General features: G+C 43.4%; 1 long non-coding RNA gene across 1 annotated transcript; it reads right to left on the reverse strand.

The window, feature by feature from the left end:
- Window positions 1-3,443: 3,443 nt before the first annotated feature.
- Window positions 3,444-12,901, reverse strand: LOC120403246. Its single transcript, XR_005597504.1, has 4 exons — window positions 12,042-12,901; window positions 11,478-11,583; window positions 4,614-4,653; window positions 3,444-4,487 (listed from the first exon to the last, which is right to left on the reverse strand). It is a non-coding gene; the product is annotated as an uncharacterized LOC120403246 (long non-coding RNA).
- Window positions 12,902-22,455: the final 9,554 nt, after the last annotated feature.

The following is a 22,455-nucleotide window of genomic DNA, read 5'->3' on the forward strand; positions in this document are numbered from 1 at the left end:
TGATTGCACTATTACAGGTGGACACAGGTGTACTGTTGGAATCACTCCACTCCATAAACCACAGTCAGTAGCTCTTTTTCTATTTGGGTGTGCCCCTGTTCAGTCTCTGGCAGAGTTTTGCTGGCATAAGAAACTGACTGCTCCTGCAAAAAAGCTACATCCAGTTCTTTCTCCCGTGCATCACACTAGAGAGTCAGTGGTTCTCCTGGCTCGTTGTACTTCAGGGCAGGGGCATCTGTTATCATTTGTTTCAGTACACTCAATGCTTGCTGTTGGGAACCTGCCCAATCCCACTCAGAATCCTGACTTGTGAGCAGACATGGGTTCCACTACTGCCTCCAGGTGTGGCTAGAACTGGGACCAAAAAAATTATCATTCCTACAAAGTGCTGTAACCATTTCACATCCACTAGATCCACATCCACATGTAACCATGTCTCTGACTGCCTTGATCTTGTTGGGATCTGCTTTGGTCCATGGGAGCAGATGTCCAATGTATGTCACCTGACACTCTGAGTTGCATTTTTTCTGGGCTGAGTTTTATGTTCTTGTCCCTGCATTGCTGTAGAAAAGCTTATAGTTTCCCATCATGGTCTAATTTAGCTTCTGTGTCATTGCTGTCTTCACCACAATGAGGATATCACCTGCAATTATTTTCCCAGGCAGTCCTTCCAGCACTTGGGTGAGTCTTCTCCGGAACACCTCTGTTGCTGGGTTTAGGGTTAGGGTTAGGGTGTGGGCAGCAATTCAATGCATGGTTCAGAGGCTTTGGGTCTATGCAGATGTGTAATTTGCCTAATGGCTTCTTTGCCATTGGCGGGCTTCTTAACCAGGCTCTACTGGCCTCCACAGATGCTATGATACTCCTGTTCTGCAGATTCTCTGCGCACTGAATTATGTAGTGCCACTGAAATTTTCCTTCTTGGTAAGCACATAGGTTCCACTGGGAGGTCTCCTTCAACTCACGGCTTTTCTTTAAGATACCCATTGCTTTTGAAAACATTCCCATATGCATTTAAAATTGTCTTAACTGTCCATGGGACTCCTCCTTTTGCTTCTTGCACTGCAGCTATAAAATTCTGATGCTGCACCTTGATCAAAACCACAGTTTGTATGACCCCAGGAGAGGTCTGTGGTGCTTCCCTCCACCACCATAAACTTCAGTTGGCACCATCTGTTATTTTTCAGGTTAGTTACTATGAGGTCACTTTTTCCTATGGGCTGCATTATGCTCTCATTGTATATTATTAACTTGCGCCTGCTCTTTGTAATGGGTGCGTGTCATGGGGTCCCCAGGGTGTAACCTGGACTGTGGGACCACTGAGCTCTCCAAACCCACCAACCCGGGCTGCCTCTCACACTGTTATGCTGATGTTAAGCTACAAACCTCTGACAGGCCCCACACTTACACAGACATCCACTGGCAGGGACACACCCAACTGAGTTACATGAGTAATCTCCCAGCCACTCATGAACCATCAATAGGGAGGCTCCAGCCAATTCCCCCCAGCTTCCCATTCTTGAACCCCAGAACTGTACCATCTTGCACCAGTCATAAGCCTGGCCAGTGTAAGCTCATTACCCAGTTTTCCACTACTTCATAGGAAAATGGACACATCAGCCTTTGTAATCTGAGCTGAGATTCCCCGAAACACTTCAACCAAAACACATTGTTTTAGGTAAAATATAAAATAGATATTAAGTGATTATGTGTAGCGGGCATGAGATCAAAATTGTTTACTTAAGAAATAAAAATAAATTCCCAGTCTAAATTCTCTAAACTAGCAGGATTTGAATCAAGCAGTATCTCAACCTGACAGATGGTACAAGCAGGTTACAGTTCCTCAATACACAGGCTGAGACTAACTTCCCCAGTTCAAAGTCTTTGTCCTGCGGGGGGAGGTGGGAGGATAGAGGCCAGCCACTCCCAGTCTTTATTCAAGCCTAATTGACAGTGTCCAGGGAGACTAAAGTGCTCTCCTACTGGTTTTTGAATGTTATAATTCTTGATGTTTGATTTTGCAAAAGAATAAATGGACACAAATCAGACATCAAGAATTGTAACATTCAAAAACCAGTAGGAGAGCACTTCAATGTCCCTGGACACTCAATAACAGACTTAAAAGTCACTGTTCTTCAACCAAAAAAACCCTTCAAAAACAGACTTCAATGAGAAACTGCAGAACTGGAATTAATTTGCAAACTTGACACCATCAAATTAGGCCTGAATAAAGACTGGGAATGGCTGAGTCACTAGAAAAAATAATTTTCCCCTCTGTTGATACTCACACCTTGTCAACTGCTGGGAATGGGCCACATCTACCATGACTGAATTGGCCTCGTTAGCACTGACCCCCGACTTGGTAAGTAAGTCAACTCCCATCTTTTCATGTGCTGTATATTTATACCTACTTACTTTTTTTCCCACTCTGATGAAGTGGGTTATAGCCCACAAAAGCTTATGCCCAAATACATTTGTTAGTCTCTAAGGTGCCACAAGGACTCCAGGATATTAATATTCAACGGATCAAGACTTTTAAAATGATACCTCACACAAGCCATACTTTGTACAAAACATCTCAATTATATGACAATGATGAATAAGTGGGTTCTAGGGTGCTTACACTGAGGTGCTGTGTGTCACAGTGCATTTGAGTCCAATTCACCCCAAGGAATCACACTGCAGGAGGCCCTGCTATCCAGCTGAAATCGCACCATAGTTGCATGCACAGAGACTGGTGGTGTCCCTGTTGTTTCCTGTCCTGGCAGCCTAAACCTGATATGTTCTCAGACACAAGGAGAGACTCATGATGATGAACCACCACTGGCTGGTGTGCCTTTTCCTGCTGAATCTTTTTGAGAACTGGTTCTGCTCTTGTACACTCTGCTAAAATGGTTTAAAGTGCCACAAAGGTACTTCTCCTTTACCCGCTCCTGCTGTCTCCCACAGTAAATGCATCTCACTCTGGATATGGAACCCTGGCCACCTGCTCTCCTCTGCTGTTGTCTCCCTCCATGTATTCCAGGGGGTGTTGTGCCTCCAAGGGCTTTCATGTCTAAGCATTTGTCTAATGTGACACCACCTTCTCAGAGCAGCCATACCTGAGCATGGTGATCCCAAGTGCCACAGACTATCCTGTCCTGAATTGGGAAGTCTGTCAAGTCCCCAGAATTTCATGTAGCAGCCAGTGTGTGTAAGGCAGTAACATAAGGGGTCTTTCCCCTCCCCTTTGGGCTGGTCTCTAGTGCAAAGCCTGTGTCACTCCACAGTTTCATTCTGCTTTGGGGAGCAATACGTCCCCAGGGCTCCTAGGACTGTACTACTGTGAGGCTTGAGGCAGGGGTGAGTTTCAGAGTGCTGCAGGCTTCTCTGCCTTGTTCCCCAGTGAAGTCAAATAACAATATTATGATCCTGCTGTGTCATCCTGCATGGCCAGGCCTGTGAATAGCTCAAACGCCTCCTTCCTTGGAAGGCATCTCTGGGCTAGGTTTGTGTCTGCAAAATCCAGGGCTCCAGGGGGCTTCATATAGAGATCCCTGGTTTCCACAGACAGGTGCTGCACTGCAGACTAAACACTGCCACCATGTTTGTGAGAGCCTGAATGCAGGATAAGCTGAACAAGTGGCACTTTATCAAATCCTGACCACTCTCCTGTCGAGGCAGCTGAGTTGCTTCCAGACATTCCCGGTTTCCACTGGCGTCCTGTCAATAACAGTCCCTCCAGAAAGCATGGGCCTTCTGGCTCTAGTTCTACTGATCACAATATACCACCCAGAGCTTCCCACACTCCAGGGGTAGCACCTCACCCTCTCACTGGCCGGGCCTCCCATGCAGCAGAGGTAAGACTTCTCTGGCTTTAACCAACTTGAAATGTTGGGAGGTATGTTATTTGGTCAGAATGTTGTAGTCAGCTTTAAGCCTTTGATGAGAAAGCCTCCATCAGCAAAGCCCAGTAGCGGTCGACACTGGAACTACGGTACCACTGCAGCTGCCTGAATGACGAGGTGATAAAGAGAGGAAAAAATTGTTCCAGTGGAAGACGCTAAATTTGCTGAAGGTTCTTACATCCCACACACGGATGAAACATGGCAGAGTTGTCCCATGGTAGATTTAAGAAATAGGAACCTTTCCATCTCATCTGCCTTTATGTCCTCTTTTTTTCCCCTCCACATTTGGTCAAGGACTTTGGGCTACCTTATTGCTCATATCCCAACCTGAGGCCTGAATTAGATTTTTAGGTGCAAAACCTCTTCTCTACTGACACAGGGTGCTGTTTCTGGCAAGAAAGATATTGTCATGTTCTCCCTTTATTGTTCTCTTTTGTTTTCCTCCTGCTTTCTTCTGTCTCTCCCCTCCTCTCTTTCCCTTCTCTTCTATAAGGGCACCTCAATCAATTTTTCACATGGTAAGCACAACTGAACCACTTTCACTTTGACTTAGCATGGTGTCTACACATACACTTTATGGCAAAACAGGCAATTCAAAAACTAAAAAGAAGATAATAAAAACACAAGTTGTAAGTTAATGTCAACAATCAGGAAAACGTATTATAAATTTTAATACTAGAGACTAACAACATTCAAATACAAATGAAACTTTAAAGGTGCACTTACCATGCAGAGTCCTGGAAGAGGAGCAGTATTCTTCGAATTCCTGTTGTGAGAATGGAATTGTTCCTGAGTGCAGCAACCGATGAGCACAGAGCAGGTGGAGCCAGGCAGATCCCAGACATCACCACCAATCCCTGTGGAGCCATCCCTGCTGCAGATGCTGGCCCCAGCACCTCACCTGTTGAGTCCATGCCATGCTCAACTTCCATCTTCCAGCCCAGCCCAGCCAGCTGCAGTGTCGCTCCCATCCCTAAGTTCCCTTACAGCCATACCTGAAGGAGCTGAGCATGCCCAGGAGCACCTGAAGTCACTGACCACTCCTGCCCCCAACATGTGTTACAGTTGCAGGTGCCACTGCTCTTCTGTACTGTTTCCTTTCCTTATCTTCTCTCATCCCTTCTCCCAGATCTCTCTCTCCCTCACCCATCCATCACCCCCTTCTTTCCTAATAGTCTTTCCTTGCTGCATTCCCTGTCTTGTATCTCTCCATTCCCCTGTGATGCTTTTTCCTAACTGTGAAGCAGACAAAGAGGAAATGAGAACTCCCTTTAGAGTCTCTTCTGGGCAAGTGTTCTTTGATGGAGCAGACTGTAATACTGGTCACTGATTGTCCCTCAGCTTTAGAGTCAGTTCATGTAGCCATGTTGGAGAGGCCTGTGACTGAATAAATGTGGCTCAATGAGACTGAATTTCCCTTATCCCAGAAAAAGGTGCTCACTTCCTCTGAGGATGGAGGAGTGACTGAATGAGCAAGACAAGTGAATCTCTTTTTTACCCAAAAAGAGAATAGTCCTTCCATGGGGTGAAGAAGCAGTGGGGCCCCCTGAAGGAGAAGTGTACAGATGCCTGTGACTGACTGAACATTATTATTGATTATATGACAATAGCGTCTAGAAACACCAGTAAGGATTGAGGTCCCATTGTGCTCGGTGCTGTACAAATCTATATACAAGATGGTCCTTGCTCAAAGCGCTTACAAGCTATTTAAAGACTAAATTCATTTCTTACACTAACGTTACAGTCCCTAGCGAAAGGCTGAAATGCTTTCTTGGAACAGGTTGGGGAAATCCCTCTCTATGTCTGGAGTGAAATGAAAGTCCCATCTCTCTGGGTGACAGAAGATTTCTCTCACTTTTCTCAGCTACGTATTTTGCTGTTGTTCATAAACTAGAAAACAAACCCAGTGTTTCAGGGGCTGTGCAAACTACAGCTTGTTCTCAGATGCTCTTGTTGCAGGGAGCAAGCCTCTGGCTGATTCACTAGCTGTAAAAATAAACACAGTCCGGGGGGGAAGCTGCAGGGTGCCAAAGGAGGAGTAGAAGCTGCAGCAGCTGGTGTTTTCTTTGCTGTTTCTTTTCAAGGGACCCAGACAGGTTGGAGGTGCAAGTGATTAATGTAGAAATGATAACACCTCCCTGCCCCCTCATAGAGGAAAGGCAACTCCTTATGTATCGCTGTTCTTCAAACTCTTCCCATTCCAAACTTAAAACATCCCATCGCCTCTGATGCAATACAGTGGGGACTGACAGCACATCTGTGTGTATTAACTGTACACTGTGTGGTTTTCCTATATGCTGAGGGTTTATTCTGCAAGTTTTATAGGGTTGCACACACATTCTCTGAGACTTTCCCTCTTGGATTTGTCTAGTCCCAGGGCAGCATACTATATCTCTTGTTTACAACTGATTCTTTGCTAGGTGGTTCCATGCCACCCCCTTTAGAATAGGAAACATATTGGAGGCATGTCTGGAGCACACTGCACTCCATTGATCCCTGCCTCCATAATGGCTCCTATGTGGCTCTAGAATGAACCACAGATCAGAGACTCCTTATTTCTGTTGCAGCGATTTGCCTTGCTCTTGCCTTTTTTGTGCAGGAGAAAAAAAATCCAGTAGACACAGGCAGGCAAGGGTGGGCATTTAGTTTCCAAGGCTAATGAACTAAAGAGGGATGGCAGAAGGTCCATACGATAACTTACGGACAAAGATTTCCCATAAGTGATAGCTAAAGTCCTGAGGTGAAGGAGCCTGGTTGTCATCTTTCTCAAGTGGGGCTAATAAGAGGCAAAAATTAAAGTCTGTAGATGTTTGTTTATAAAGACAATAAAATCTTCCTGTTTACTCAGTTGTTCATTTATTTAGAGAACAGGACAGGTTCACTTTGGGGACTGGTGATGGGATAGGGAACCTTTAACATCTAGGTCATTGGTTGTAATCCAGAAAAGGTTAGCAGTGGCGGAAAATTGATTCTTCACTATATGACAAATGACTGGTAGCTGTGTGGAAAATCAAATGTTCACAGGGTGATTTCCAGTGGGCAGGTGGCCGTGTCACACAATCACCATCAATGATACATCTTCTGTCTGACAATCTCTACAGAAAAGACAGAGATTAACTGGACAGAGAGAACGTACAGACCAAAAGGTTGAGGCACATTGGCAGGGCTGTACCAAGCTGCTCACGCTGCTGTTTTACCTGCTCTGTGCACAAACAAAGGATTTCAGTCTCCAGGACTGTCAGCCTGGCACTTGCTACTTTTCAACACTGAATCTGAATGTACTTTCCAAACTGTAGTCCAAGCCTGTATTCAGTAAAAATGCTCTGTTATTTTTAATGTGGATGTTGGTGTGTATGCTCCTCACTCTGTGTGGTATATGCATGTATAATTGTGACAAGGCCTGATTTACGGAAGCACAGACCATGCATGTTTGTGAAGCGCTGTGTGGATGTTCCCAGAATGTATCAATGTATGTTTGTTTCTCTTTGTGCGCTGGAGGAGGGGGAAGAGGAGGGCTGCTAAAGACTGGGTGAGTCACGAACACACTGGAAGCTTCTTTAGTTTTACTGTGCAAGGCTGGCTCCTGCCAAGACAAGTGCTGGCAAATCCTGCAGCAAAACGGGGGGAGGAGGGGAGAAGGGAGACAGAGCAGAGCTGGCTAGTCCTCTACATTTTAAAATGATGGCCCTGTGGGGTCTAAGAGAGCTGTGTGCATATGCAATACAATTGTGTGTTGCCAAGAGTGTCTGTATAGATATATGTCAGCAAGAGGGCATGTCTTTCTGTGCCCTCGCCTTCACCTGTTAAAAAGGTGTGTTTTTTAATCTTAGGGTAACCAGCAACCATGAGCTATTGTGTGGCAAAAAAAATCACAGTGAAGAACAGGCAATTTAGTTTTTTTCTGTGAGGTAAATTTAGGTGAGGTCATCCCCTATGCCCCTACCTGGGGCTGACCTTGCCTAGTTTCTCTCACAGTAAAACTGAAGTGACTTGTCTTCACTGTGTTTTTGTGTCATGATAGCTCATGTGCATTAGCTAACCTGAGGTAAAGAACATACTTTTTTTTTTTTAAGCACTGAAGACATGGCCTGTGAGAATTGTAGCAGTTCCTAATGTATCAATGTGTATTAGGCTAATTGTGTGTGTGAGAGAGTGAGAATTTTCTCAGCTTTTGATAGTTAAATTCTGGGCCTGCCTCTACACTCCTAGTTTAACACAATTTTAGATCAGGTTCAGGGAGTACACATTGTTCTCCGGGGCATAATTTTTAAACCTTCCTACACCTATGTTACAGAGCTGTGCTGTAGGCTCATTTCAGAGGTAGTCGTGAACAAAATGAAGAGCAAGGTTTCTTTATAAATGTGGCATGCCTATTCTACATCAGTTTGAAAACAGCTGACAAGAAGGGGTGAATATTAAGAGTTGGCAACAGGGTCTGTTGTAGGGATTGGTTCCTGGGTTAGTGTTTCTGTTGTGTAGCTTCTGGGGAGTATTTGCTTCAGGTTGGGAGGCTGTAAGCAAGGACTGGCCTGTCTTCCAAGGTCTGTGAGAGTGAACACTAACCCAGGAACCAATCCCTGCAACAAACCCCGTTGCCAACTCTGCCCACATATCTATTCAAGGGACAGCATCATAGGACCTAACCACAACAGCCACACCATCCGGGGCTCATTCATCTGCGCATCTACCTATGCAATATATGCCATCATGGTCCAGCAATGCCCCTCTGCCATGTACATTGGCCAAACCAGACAGTCTCTGTGCAAAAGAATAAATGGACACAAATCAGACATCAAGAAATGTAACATTCAAAAACCAGTAGGAGAGCACTTCAATCTCCCTGGACACTCAATAACAGACTTAAAAGTGGCAATTGTTCAACAACAACAAACTTCAAAAACAGACTTCAACAAGAAATTGCAGAACTGGAATTAATTTGCAAACTGGACACCATCAAATTAGGCCTGAATAAAGACTGGGAGTGGATGGGTCACTACAAAAGTAAAATTTTCCCTCTCTTGATATTCACCCCTTCTTGTCAACTGTGGAGAATAGGCCACTTCCACCTTAACTGAATTGGCCTCGTTAGCACTGACCCTCCACTTGGTAAGGCAACCCCCATCTTTTCATGTGCTGTGATACTGTATTTTTCACTCCATGCATCTGGTGAAGCGGGTTTTAGCCTACGAAAGCTTATGCCCAAATAAATTTATTAGTCTCTAAGGTGTCACAAGGACTCCTCGTTGTTTTTGCTGATACAGACTAACACAGCTACCATTCTGAAACCTGTCTATACCACTTGCCACCCTTAAAGATGTTCTGGCTGACCCAGTGAGGATTCCAAAAGGAGTTCATACCAGAACATGGGAGCCTGCCAGACTCCCAGTGCCAGCTCAGCTCTACCCTCACCCCACACTTTTGGGCAATTGTCTCTCTGGGCAAGGCTAGTCTTTCCCTCTCCTTGTGCTCAGAAATTCTAGAGGGGTTATGCCTGGCTGCTGGCTCAGGGCTGCACTGGGTGGAGACTGCATGTGGCTTCTCACAGAGCAAAGCCAACCCCAATCTGGGCTCAAATATCCCTCTCTACACCCTATTGCATACTATATGAACATTTTAAAGACTGCCAAAGACTCTTTGGCATTCAGCAAAATGCACAACCTAAGTTGTGGATTGAAATAAAAATAATTAGGAGGTAAGAGTTGACAGTGTGCATAGCACTGTACAAAGCACAGAGGACGAGAAAGCCCAAGTTGTTTGAAATCTAAAGGTGAGATTGTGCCCAGCTCCTGTGTGGGCGTGTGTAAGGGAGGGACCTCTTTGGGACAGGGACTTTGTTGTTGTTCTGTGGTTGTACAGCACCTAGCACAGTGGGGTCCTGGTCCACAACTGGGGATCCTAGGAGCTGCAGCAATTCTGCTGCTAATGATAATGAGCCTTCCTGCTGCCCCTTGTGTTCTCCGAGTCAGGCACAATGGGAGTTGTGAGGAAGTATCAGAGATTCACCCAGGGCTTTAGACAGATAAAATAGAATTGGTCAAAAGAATTTGAATGTTCAACTAAAATCTTTTGCACAACTGAAATTTTTGGCAACAGTTTGTTTGTTTTTTGACAATTTTCAACTGGTTCTGACATAAAATCAGTATCAGCAATCTCCATCTACCCCTCAACCTAGCGTAATTAGTTGGGCGATTTCTTATAGGCAGGTTCCTATGTATTCTGTAGTTCCACAACCATGATACTTGCCATGGAATTCGCCACTAGCCACAGAACTGTGTTTCAGAATCTCAGCTCTCATTTTAAAAAAAATATGTTTATACCCCTTCTGGTTATGAAGGGTTGTTTGAATCATTAAAATAATTGTTCCTAGATAATTGCTTTGACAAAAGGGAAAGTTTGCTAATAAATTTGACAAATATTATTTGACCATCCATGGAGTTTAATGGATAATGGAAATATGTATTCACTTATTATTAATTCAATAGCTGACAGAAAATGTCAACAGATATATTATTTGCAATTATTATTCAGGCAGCTTGGAGTACTATAATATATAACATACTAATAATTGCTCCTGACAACAGATGTTCTCAATATTCTATTTACATATGAGAGATATTATTGGAGGAGAGGAGACCCCAGATGTTACAGGGAGTCCATACAGTATCTGTTAACATTAGGGAGTTATAGAGAAGTTTGAGGAGGGAAAGAAGAATGTAACTCATCTAGGAGAGATTTTTTTGGAGGTAACGCGTGAGGAAAATGATCAACAACTTGTTCAGATATAAAGAATGGCGCTTCTAAATGGTGGACATTTGGCATATATATGGATTGGGTTTATAACCTCTCCCCCAATATGAGACATCCCTTAAAAGGGCCAGAGAAAGAACAAGAATGATTCTTTAGCTCAGTGGTTTGTCACTCACCAATGATGCAGGATACTCAAGCCCAATTTCCAATGACTATTTATGCAATATGGAACAGTTTCAACAGAAAAGATTGAGAGACCCTCCACTCCAGAATATCCCATAGCCCAGTGTTTAGAGCACTCTCCTGAAAGCTGGAAGATGTAAGTCCAAATCAGAGGGAGTTGGGATTTGAACCTGGCTCTCCCACAGTCTGAGAGAGTATTCTAAATACTGGTTTATCCTCCTGCAGCTGCGTTTTGTTCAGGGTTTGATCTATTAGGCTACCTGTAAGAACACCTACTTGCTCAGGCAAGAAAGGCAGGGGAATGCCTACTTGAGAATCCTACCAGGGCTTAGGTGTGAGCTAAGTGCCTGGGAGTCAGGACTTACGTGTGCACATGCCCAAGACAGATTTTTAGGCACCCACAGGACTTAATCAGCAGAAATTTAGGCACTTATAGGGTTAGGCAGAAGCTGAGTGGGTGTTCTGAGGATTGAAATTTTGGACTTAGGTACCTAAATCCCTTTGGAATCTAACCCTTAGTGCACCTTTGATCCTAGGTTCAGGCCTGGGAAAAGTTAATCTGCTAGCCTGTTTGGAGCCAGGCTTGTGGACATTTCTCAAGTAACAGTATCCCCACTATTTCCTTAAGTACCCTTGGTAGTCTCTCTGCCAGTCCCTTACCTTTATCACTATTTATTTGTTTCCCTCTAACAGCCATCTTTGCTTTAACCACATGCAGTCGGGCAGGATGATATCAAACAGGTAAATTGGGGTGCACATAATATTCCTAAAAAAGAATAAAAGCAACTGCTTCATTCTCCACAATTGGCATAACAATGGTCAGGAAAGGGTAAACAAGCTGCTGGTGTTGGAAGTCAAACAGCTACTTGGAATTGCTGGAGTTTGTTTTTCTAAACATAAGAATAAATAGATATTTTAATAAGACATTCTTATTTTACACAAAGGAAATCAATAAAACAAGAAAGAATGAAAGTAAAGTCTCTTTGAGAGAGCACTGTGTACACGCCTCACTCCATAACAATAGCCATCTGGAATAGAAACTGCTCCTCAAAGTCAAGGGTCTCACAGAAAGCAGGCAGGCAGACTCTTTAGAAATTATACAGTGCAGTAAACAGAAAACAGTCATAATAACTACATGCAGCACAGAACTGAAACCTCCAAGAGGAACTATCATGCCACCCCATAATCAACCTCTCCCTTACTGCTAACTGCCTCCTTTCTTACCTTAGTTCTCTTTGTGGGATTTTTGGGCTTGCTTGTGGGGAGGGAGAATCAAGGCTAGATGTGAGAAAGAAGTCTTGAGAGCTTTTGCCCCAGTGAGCAACCTTAGCTTATATGCACCAAGCTGTTTTGAGTACAGGCTGCAGTTTATAATCCATCTACTGTTAGGCCCAAAGCTCTGTGGGCTTGAGGTGCAATGTGAATGTTTTCCAGTTGTTCATAACTCTGTACACTGGGCTGGATTATTTGATTCACTGAGATATAAGTGAGAATTAATGGGAGAGGGGCATCTTTCCAGCTAATATTTAGGTAGACTACAAACAAGGTGTTACTGATTGCTGAAGTTGGTTCACTTGTTCATCTATATATGGGGAACCATATCCCTGTGCACATTTCATCAGCTTTCTTTTGCAATCAGTATCATTGTCAACTGCAAATTACAGCTGTGTTTCATGAGAAGCTGAGAGTAAGTAATGGAGCCATGGCAAAACCTTAGCAAGGAAAGAATTTCCTCCATAAGCAAGTGGGAGTGTTCCCTTGTAGCTAATGGTAGCAGCAATTCTTAAATCAAAGGGCATAATGGGACTATCTCTAGACAGCAACGTGCTTTAGATCATGTTCCTGTCTGTGTCTGTTTATACATATTGTGCTTGGACGATCCCCTTTTTCTATTAGCAAGATTCCCCTTCCCTCCCCCCACAGCTGAGTTGTGGAGAAGCTGAGAGGCTGTGGGTACTCGATGCTGATTAAATTCTGCTGACTGAGGAAGATGTCAAACTCTACCCAAAGCAGAGAGCCGCCAAGGAAAAGCTGCTTTTCTTTGCTTTTGACAGCTGGAGCCATGAATTTAAGCAGAGGTCTCACCTTCAGGCAAGTCAACAGCTGGGCAGAGAGCAGTCCCTCTTAAAGGGAAAGGGCTCTAAATTTTCAGGAGTTCGGTGTTACCAAAAGGTGAAGAAATTGAAGTACAGGAGAACATTCATTTGAAAGAAGGTGGTGCAGCTGCTCCCTCCCCCCCATATATTTTTTTCTCTTGTTAAAGAACCACCAAGTGACAAACAAGAAAGAGGAAATGAAAGTCCAGCCAGAAATCCTACCAGTGGTGTTTTCTTCTCTTCCCCTGCCCCTTAAAATGTACTACTAAAAAATAAGGAGGCAGAATAAAAAAATTGTTGTGCAGAAATTCACAGTCCATGAAATCTAGGCTTCCTGAGAAACAAAAATGTATGTACTAGGCCTTCTATACTTCTATATTTGTTAAGGCCACACACGTTGTGGGAATTGCTGGCTCAGTAGACTGGTAATGGGTTAGTGGATTTTTTTTACCACTGGGTTGCCTATCTAAGTCTAGCTCTGTATCGTGTTGATCATAAGGTTTTTAGTATCTAATGGCTGTTCAGTTCCTATGTGACATGGGTTTTCTGGTCTCCATTCAGTGGATAGATGTCCATGTCCCAAAACTCTGTCCTAGCTGCCGCTAATTGTCAATAACCACCTAATTGCCAGTCAGAATGGAGAGATCGAGTACGGAATGGTCATTGAAATGGAATTAATCTACACAAACATTTCCTCCCTAAAAATTCCTGCATTTGCTACTACATTTTCAGCTCCATTAGTGATAGTGGTGGAAGCCCTAGCAAAGACAAGTTTTGACCAATGTGCCAAACAACTAAACCAAATATAAATGCGATTTCATATTTTTTTAATGTATGCCAAGAGAAAGGAGATTAAATGCAATTTCTGTTAGTGATGATTGATGACTTCAGATAAGAACCAACCCACAACTTTGCCCAAATTTGGGCCAAATCTAACCGCCCACATTTTTTCAAATTAAAAAATGATTGGTAATTTTTTACTAAAATTATATTTCAGTACTAAGCAGCTCTGAAATTCCAGTTTTTCACAACAATTAAAAATGGAAGCGTGAATATCATGAAAGGCTGTTTTCATGGAACCAGTATTTCAGCTCCTCTCAAGCAGGAAGGAACTGGAAACTGGTGCAAAGTCTGTTCTTATAAGATTTCCAAGCCAATTTTATCGATCCGCATGGTTCAGTTAGAAGTTTGGCTAAGTATTGAACCAGCGGGGTATTTTTCTGAACCAAATCACTGAACTTTTAAGGATCATCCACCATCACTGATTATCATCGTAAAATCCAGGATCTAGCTGAAGTCATCCTAAGGCATCAACTGAAACACCATCCTTGTGAGCACTACAGCCAGGCTTGCCAGCCTTTTGAGTGTGCCTACTGAAATAAACTCAACCGCCACCACATCATGACATTTATGGCATGATGTTGCAATGTCCCATGTTGTTACTTTAGTGTAAAATCATGATAACGCGTCCACATATTATGTTGCAGCAAAGCATCATCATCTTGTGTTGCAATGTTGCTGCTGTAACTGTGCCAATACTCAAAGAAAGGCCACAAATATTCACTGCTTGTAAAAGAATTCACTCCTTTTACTCCCCTTCTGTGTTTGCTTCTCACTAATATTCTAGCAAACAAGTTTATTGGCAAAGATGATTGCAGAAACAGCAAATTTAAGGGAATTCAGGCAAATATTTGAGGAAAATCCATTTAAAATTCATTTTCTGCAAACATTCACACTGGAAAGCTGATTCTGAGTTACATTCATCTAGCCATACCATGTAATCTATGTGACCAGTCACACACATTTAATTTTAGGCACTTAGTATGATTAATGAATAAACTAGAGAAAATCATTATGTGCTCATAGATGATTTTCCAAGAGAAAAAATGTGAGATTCTTCTGATAAAGAATCCATTAGGAATTATTCTCCTAACTCTAGTTCCCATATGTTTTGGGGATCAAAAATGATTTTGTGATCTGCAAATCTCTCTCAAGCCCTGTGTGTAAGACATAGGATCATCTTATTAAAACTGGAGTCATCCTGAAAAATCTGGGACAGGTGATAATCACAACTTCAGCTCATAAAGTGCTAACCTAACAGTAGTGGGAGTCAGATGGCTAAAATCCTGCATGCTACTTTGACATTTTAGGGCATGTAAGTGTGTAAATTCATCAGCTTGGTGTCAATGAGAATCAGGCCCTGAATCTTCTTTCCGCCTTTTGTCACTTAGAACAGATTCTCAGGGCTAGATGAATGTAGATTTTGTATTTGATTGGACAATAGCCTCCCACATTTTCATGCTCCGAGTATGTATTAGAGACAGCAATAGATAAGTTCATCTGTGCTAGAGATCACTCTGTTCCTGTTACCAGGAAATAGTTAATATTCTTCCCCGCTACGGCCCACATGCACCTGCAGGTCTGTGGTGTGTGGTTTCTTCTCACAGCTGCATCTGTGACTCTGCAGCCTACATGGAGGTTATAAAGTGTAAATGGAGAGTTTGTGAGATTATCCTTCAGTGGTAATGCAGCCTCAAGGGCTAGTACAGAGGCAGTGAAACCATTATCTTAGTAGAGAAGCAATTTCTGTGTGGTGAGCAGTTTCAACGAAGCACAATTCTCAGCTGTTGTATTTCCCACTTATACAGTATCTTCCATCTGAAGATCTCAAACCACTTTATATACATCAGTTAATGCATCTTTACAACACCCATTTGAAGTAGATATTTGTTATTATCATCCTGATTGTCCAGATGAAGAAAATGAGATAGAGGTTAAATAAGTTGCTTGCGGTCACAGACAGCAAGTCTGTGACAGAGCAAGATATGGAATTCAGATCTTCTGATTCCCAGTCCTGTGCTTTAGCCACTCAATCATCCTTCTGCTCCCATAGTTAGTTATCTAATAGCCTTAAGCAAGGAAAGAATTGTTAACCCCAATAGCTAAAAGCCATAGTTAACTACATCAGCTAGCTCACAGCAGCCAGTGGATTACTGGGGTCAGTAGTTATAAGGGAGAGTTGTCTGCTAGCCCTGGGCAGAGGGAATAGTAATTAGGATAATCTGTTATAAACTACACTCACATGTTCTGAATAAAATGACAGCAAAAGGGCTCAATTCTTTCCTGCATCTGAGGTCTGCTTGGTGCAGGAGTGGTGGAATGTAAGTGTTGAGCTCATCAGGAAGCTGGTTATAACGCCCTGTTTTGTGGGCTAATCTACTTTGGCCCTAGCTCTGGCATGAGTTAAAGTAATTGCTAGGCGGCTCTAGCTTATGCCAGCTGTAGGATTCTGTTAGAGACTATGCCCCAACTAAAGATCAGCACTTGAGGAAAAGTCCCCCTGCAATTCTTTACTTGCTTTCTCGTTCCCTATGCCATTGCTGGTTGGGGACAATTGGCATGTGAGCCAGATGCACTGGCTTTATGCCAGCTGAGAATGCCCTGCTATTAGGGGAATTTTTAGCCAAAGGCACTAGGCCTCTATTCTTAGTAAAAATGTCCTGGTATCTTTAAGGCTACACCTTCTAAACGGAGCGAGGAGGCTTTCATGCAGAAAATAAGAGCACATGTGCATCCAAATATGGCATGACTGCATGCACAAGTCAGGCAAATGCAGACAAATGGAATTACCATACACAATTCCTGCTCCACTTTTGAAGATGGAGTTTTACTTAATGTCCGTGCAATGAAGACAGCATTTCATTTTCAAGCAAAAGGAACTCATGTTATATGAGGCTATGTAACTGGAAGAAGATGCTGTCATTCTGTTTTCTGTGTGTTGCACCTTTAAGGGAAAATCTTCTCTGCACTGCCTGCACTGTTGTTGTTTTTTTGTTTTGGTTTTTTTGCACTTCTGGTCCAAAATACAAGTGTTACAGAGCAAGCCTCTGTTTTCTTACTCTCTCTCTCATGGAGACTTTATATTTGTGCTTTCTTGTTTTTTGCTTTTCTTAATCTGAAATAAAAGTTGCCTGGAATGTTTTCCCATTCATAAAACAGATCAGTCCCCATTTCTGACCACACCACCTGGTTCTTGGAAGGCTCAGGGTTTGAATTAACATTCCTAGGATGATGATGATTATTGTTATTAATTAATTGAATTACCAACTACCTAGAAGCCCTAGTCATGATCCAGAGGGCTGTACACACAGAACAAAAAGATGGTCCCAGCCCCAAGGAGCTTACAGTCTAACTTGTGGTTTATGGATTTTTAAGGGTCTGATTCTCCTTTTAGTTATATTAGTGTAAAACTTAGTTGGAGATACTCCTGATTTGTGCTTGTGTAAATGAGAGGAGAATCAGGCTCTATGTGTTTCAAAGCCGGTGCTATGCCACTAAGCCATCTGCCTCTGGCCACACAGGGGAGTAATGCCAAATTAGGCAATAAAAGACATTGCTTACTTTGTACAACCTTTTATTTTCCTCCTTAAATTATTTTTAGTTAAACAACTCTCTGCCAAGGAGCTCTGTCTATGTACAGAACTGCTCTGGTCACCACCACTGTTACTAGGGACTTGAGCTTTATGGCCCTCATAACACTGAAGGGCGAAGGTCAAGCTGTGGAGCCATTGTGCCAGCCCCACATTTCTTTTTAAACACATGTGAGAGACAAAGCTCCCCTGAGACCCCTATGGAAAACTGCCTTAGGGGGAGATGGGACAGAGAGCAAGAGAGCACTGGCCTGACAGATAAAAGCTACATCAAAAGAAGCAGGGAGCAGCTGTCCATCTGGAGAGGGGGGGTTCTTCTCTTTTCTTTTAACAGAGAGAGAGACTGTCTCAGAGAATAGTCTTAAAGTATTTTGCATGCAAAGAAAAAAAGGGGGAAAAACAACCCATAAGGAGGAGGGTAGAAAACCCCCCACACCAAACAGAAGGAGGTGCTGCTTGCCTGGAATCCCAGGTTGAATCACTTAAATCACTTTTAGTGCCTCCAGTGCAAGTTACTGCCTCTGTTTATAGAGTTCCAGCTAGACGCCCAAAGTGAACACACTTCCCAAATCAACATCTGAACTCAGGTCTGAATCAAAACTAATATAAACTTCAAAACTCCTTCATTCTGACAAAGCTTTTGTTTTGTGGATGGGTCTATTTTAATCCTGTAAAGGAAGAAACATATCCTGATCCACAGACAGCTCACTGTATTTGCTGTAGTGTAGACAATTTCATTACACAAAATCTCCAGTGCACATAATAGCTAATAATAACCTCGGTACATACTGATAACTGTTGATTATTAAAACAGTACAAAGTTACTCTACTGTTCTAACAGTAACACATTCCATGTACTCATTTTATTAATGTATTTAGCTTTAGATACACAAAAAGCCCCAGTTCCCAGCCTTAGGTGCTTTAACAGTTGCTACAACACACACACACACACACACACAAAAACCACAGCCAACCCTTAGCCCAAACAAATCCAGCAGCAAATCCCAGCCCACACAATAAAGCAACCAGCTGACAAGAATATCTCCCTCTCCAGCCCTTGCCAGAGACCCCTCTCCCCCACTTCTGCTTGCATCTCAGAGCACTTAAAAGGACACCAAGAAGTTTAGGTCTTAAATGTAGGTTGAAAGTGTCCCTTTAAAACTATATAATGACACAGATGTATAAACTGAGAAAGTTCATTTGCTCTTTTGTTCAGTTGTTTTCCCACACATCCAACTCATACCTCAAGGTTTTAAATTGTTTGAATATCTGAGAGCAGCCCAACCTGTAAAATTTGGATCCAGGTTTCAATGCCCTCCCTCCCCCCAATCTGATGGTGTTTTGATCTGGGGCTTAGGTTTGGTCTGTAATAGCTATCCCAATATGGTAGCATTTGAGCACCTCACAATCTTTAATGTATTCATCTTGCCAACACCCTTATAAGGTTGGGAAATACTATTATCTCCACTTTACAGATGGGGAGCTAAGGCTCTGATCCTCAAAAGTATTTAGGCTCCTAACTTCTACTGATTTCCATCAAAATGAGAAACACCCTAAGTCCAAAGTCACTCAGGAAGTCCATAGCCGAGCAGTGAATTTAACCTGTGTTTCACAAGTCCTAGTCCAGTACCTAAACACTGAATCAGCTTTCCTCTCAGGAAGCAGAGACTGGATCCAAATATGAAATGCATCTCTGGGTCTACAGCAGGGGTAGGCAACCTATGGCACGTGTGCCAAAGGCATCACACGAGCTGATTTTCAATGGCACTCACACTGCCCGGGTCCTGGCCACCAGTCCAGGAGGCTCTGCATTTTAATTTAATTTTAAATGAAGCTTCTTAAACATTTTAAAAACCTTATTTACTTAACACACAACAATAGTTTAGTTATATATTATAGACATAGAAAGAGACCTTCTAAAAACGTTAAAATGTATTACTGGCACGTGAAACCTTAAATTAAAGTGAATAAATGAAGACTCGGCACACCACTTCTGAAAGGTTGCTGACCCCTGGTCTAGAGGCAGATTCCAATCTCCTCCAAGTTCTGTGGTTTGGTTTGGGCCCATCTTCATTAAAGATGGTATTTACATAACAGACTGTAATGGCTGGATGAGGAAAGTAATAATCTTTAAAAACATGCATCGGGACATAACTTGAGGTGTTAGAACAGAGTTCCCCTCCCAAATAATACAGACGTGCATGACTGGCTGAATACATTGTGGGATTTTTCTCCTTCTTTGTAGCACCTGGTTTAAGTCTTTACAGGAGGCAAGACACCAGACTAACTGGATCAATGATCTGTTCAGGTACGGTAAGGCCTATGGTCTGTTACTTCATACATATGGTTTTAAATGATTCCTTCTGTAGAAACTTCAGTGAATCCTGCAGGTTGATGGAGGGTATGACCATGTTCATGATCCAATCTGTGATGCTCACCAGCCCAAAGTGTCTTTCCATTTTTGTCACACACTGTTGTGTGCCATGGTGCCATCCCACATCTATCCACAAATCATTATGATTCAGGCTATCTGGCATCCAAAGAATAACTGGGACATGGTGCACCTGTGTGTGTGATATTGCATGTAATACTTCAAGCCTCACAAGCTTGGGTAAAGAGACGTATGTATCTTTGGAAATGTCAGGAGATGTTGCCACTCTGGGTTTCATGTACTGCCGCCTTAAACTGAGAGGCATTTCTCTGCCTGCTACAGGGATATCTGAAAGGCAACTGCCATTTCGTGTTGCTGAAGCAAGCTTGAGTCTGACTTGCACCCTCCTGATCAGCGCAGGCTGAGGGCACAACATCTGCACCCTCCAATTCTAGGCCTGCCTGGCTCCCACATAAGCTAGACCAGCCTCAGGGGCTACACTAGCTTATGCAGTCCCTCATACCCACATATGGGACACCCTGGTTCAGAATACCCAAAAGACAGAGCATTATCCATATCCCCATCAGCCTCAGGATTGCCCTTGATACTCCCCTGCACCAAGTACTGCAACCAGGGGCGGCTCTAGGAATTGCGCCGCCCCAAGCAGGGCGGCGCACCGCGGGGGGGCGCTCTGGCGGTCGCCGGTCCCGCGGCTCCGGTGGACCTCCTGCAGACGTGCCTGCGGAGGGTCCGCTGGTCCCACGGCTCCAGTGGACCTCCCGCAGGCATGCCTGCAGGTGGTCCACCGGAGCCGCCTGCCGCCCTCCCGCGGCACGCCGCCCCAAGCGTGCGCTTAGCGCGCTGGGGTCTGGAGCCGGCCCTGACTGCAACAGGATCTCTTATTCTGTCCCGATGCTGTTCAGAGATATTCCTGGCTGGGCAGGGGGAGGAGCATCCACCTGTGTTCTGGATAAGAATATTACAGGTGAAATCACTGTGATCTCGCAATATCTCTCTCTCATCCTCCTCCATGGAGGCCTTATATTTGTTCTTTCTTTGTTTGAGTTCCTTAATCAGAAATAAGTCACCTAGACTGAGATATACATATTTCCCTCCTTGTGTGTGAGGGAAAAAACAAGAAAGAATGACAAAAGATTCAGCTCAGAATCTGTGATATGTCACCATCCATATCAGGTTGCAGTCTGGCACTTGTAAAATTCACATCAACCCCACAGGCATATTTCCTTAATTTCAAGGATCTGATGGTAAGGAAAAAGTTTATCTGTAGTGCTCTGATTTACATGGCAGTTTTAAGCACCAAAAAATCAAACTACCACTTGGGACCCCATACCCTTGTGCTGTCTTGGCAATTCACAAGCCTGCCTAATCTCCCCTTCTAGATGTGGGGCCAGAGTGGGAAGAAGCCCATAGCCCAGTCCTTCCGAGTAGCTCAGGATTCCATTTTTTCTTGAAGCCCCACAAACTGTCAAAGTCAGTTCTGATGGCCTCAGTGAAAAGCAGAGTGCTAGTTTTTCCCAACAATGTGCTAGCTGCCATGAGCTGTGCTCGATCTGTAGCACTAAGATGAAAAGTTTGTCACTGATGTGGTACGAAATGGTGTGGACAATTCATAGTGTCTCTCTCTTTCTCTTGTAACAGATCAGACTAAAACCAGTACTTCAGTGATCCCTTTGTCTCCCAGGCTGTGTCTATATTAAGGTTTGGGGTTGTTTTTGTTTTTTTACATTTCTCTCTACTGCTGTCATTGGTTCTGCTCCATTGGTGGTAGCAATGGTAGGAGCATGAGTGTAGGCCTTGAGTCTAATTCTCAGTTTACACTAGTAAATATGGAGTGACTCTGTTGACTAGAGATTTACTCCAACGTATTTGAGATCAGAATCTAGCCTTTGTTTGGAATCCATTTGGACCTTTGGCTAAAATCAAGCATGTATAATCTTGTTTAATCTTGTGTATACCTGTTTAAAAGCCTGTGTAATGTTGCAACAGTTGCAATCCATGGGTTGCCCTGATTAAGTAGACCTAAGGCAAAATGTGTGGGGCCAGAGAGAGGTGTTCCTAATGGCCGTGCATAAATTCTGGCATTTGCTTCTGTTGGAGATCCATAGGAGCTCTTAGCGTGGCATACTTCTTGCGTTATTTAAAAAAAAAATCCCTATAAAAACCCTACAGATTTGGAGGACAAACCTGAAGACTTGATTAGGGAAGTTCCCAGACCAGCTTCCACAGATTCTAAAGAAAAGACCCATAGGAATTTCACAGACTGGGGAGAAACTGAAGATTTTAAAAAAATCTCCATGAGGTTTCCTTTCTCCTCGCTCACCAGCACTTATTGTGCTTTTCAGGACTAGAAAATCCTCAGGCCACAATCCTCAGCACACACCTACACAGGGAAAGCTCATGAGAGGAGCGACAGTGTTAACTCAACACCCTCATCAGATAGTATAAAACCTTCTGCAAAAGCTTTTAGAAGCTATATATACTTTATATATTTTACTGCTGCCTGTAATGAAAGGGTTACAGTCTCATAGAATGTAAAAGTCCGGGCTGACTTGGCTGGAACAGACATTAACTTCCACAGTAAATCTGGCAGGAGCTGGTAATTACAGAAAAAGCAGCCAGGGGTCATGGCCAGCCAAGGCTCTGGGGTAACAGAGCAGAAAATCAAAACAGAGGGGGAGGGGAAATCATGTTCATCATAGTCTTAGGGCTGAGGTCGGTCT

This window comes from Mauremys reevesii, linkage group 4 (assembly GCF_016161935.1).
Source record: "Mauremys reevesii isolate NIE-2019 linkage group 4, ASM1616193v1, whole genome shotgun sequence".
In the NCBI taxonomy this organism is placed as follows: Eukaryota; Metazoa; Chordata; order Testudines; family Geoemydidae; genus Mauremys; species Mauremys reevesii.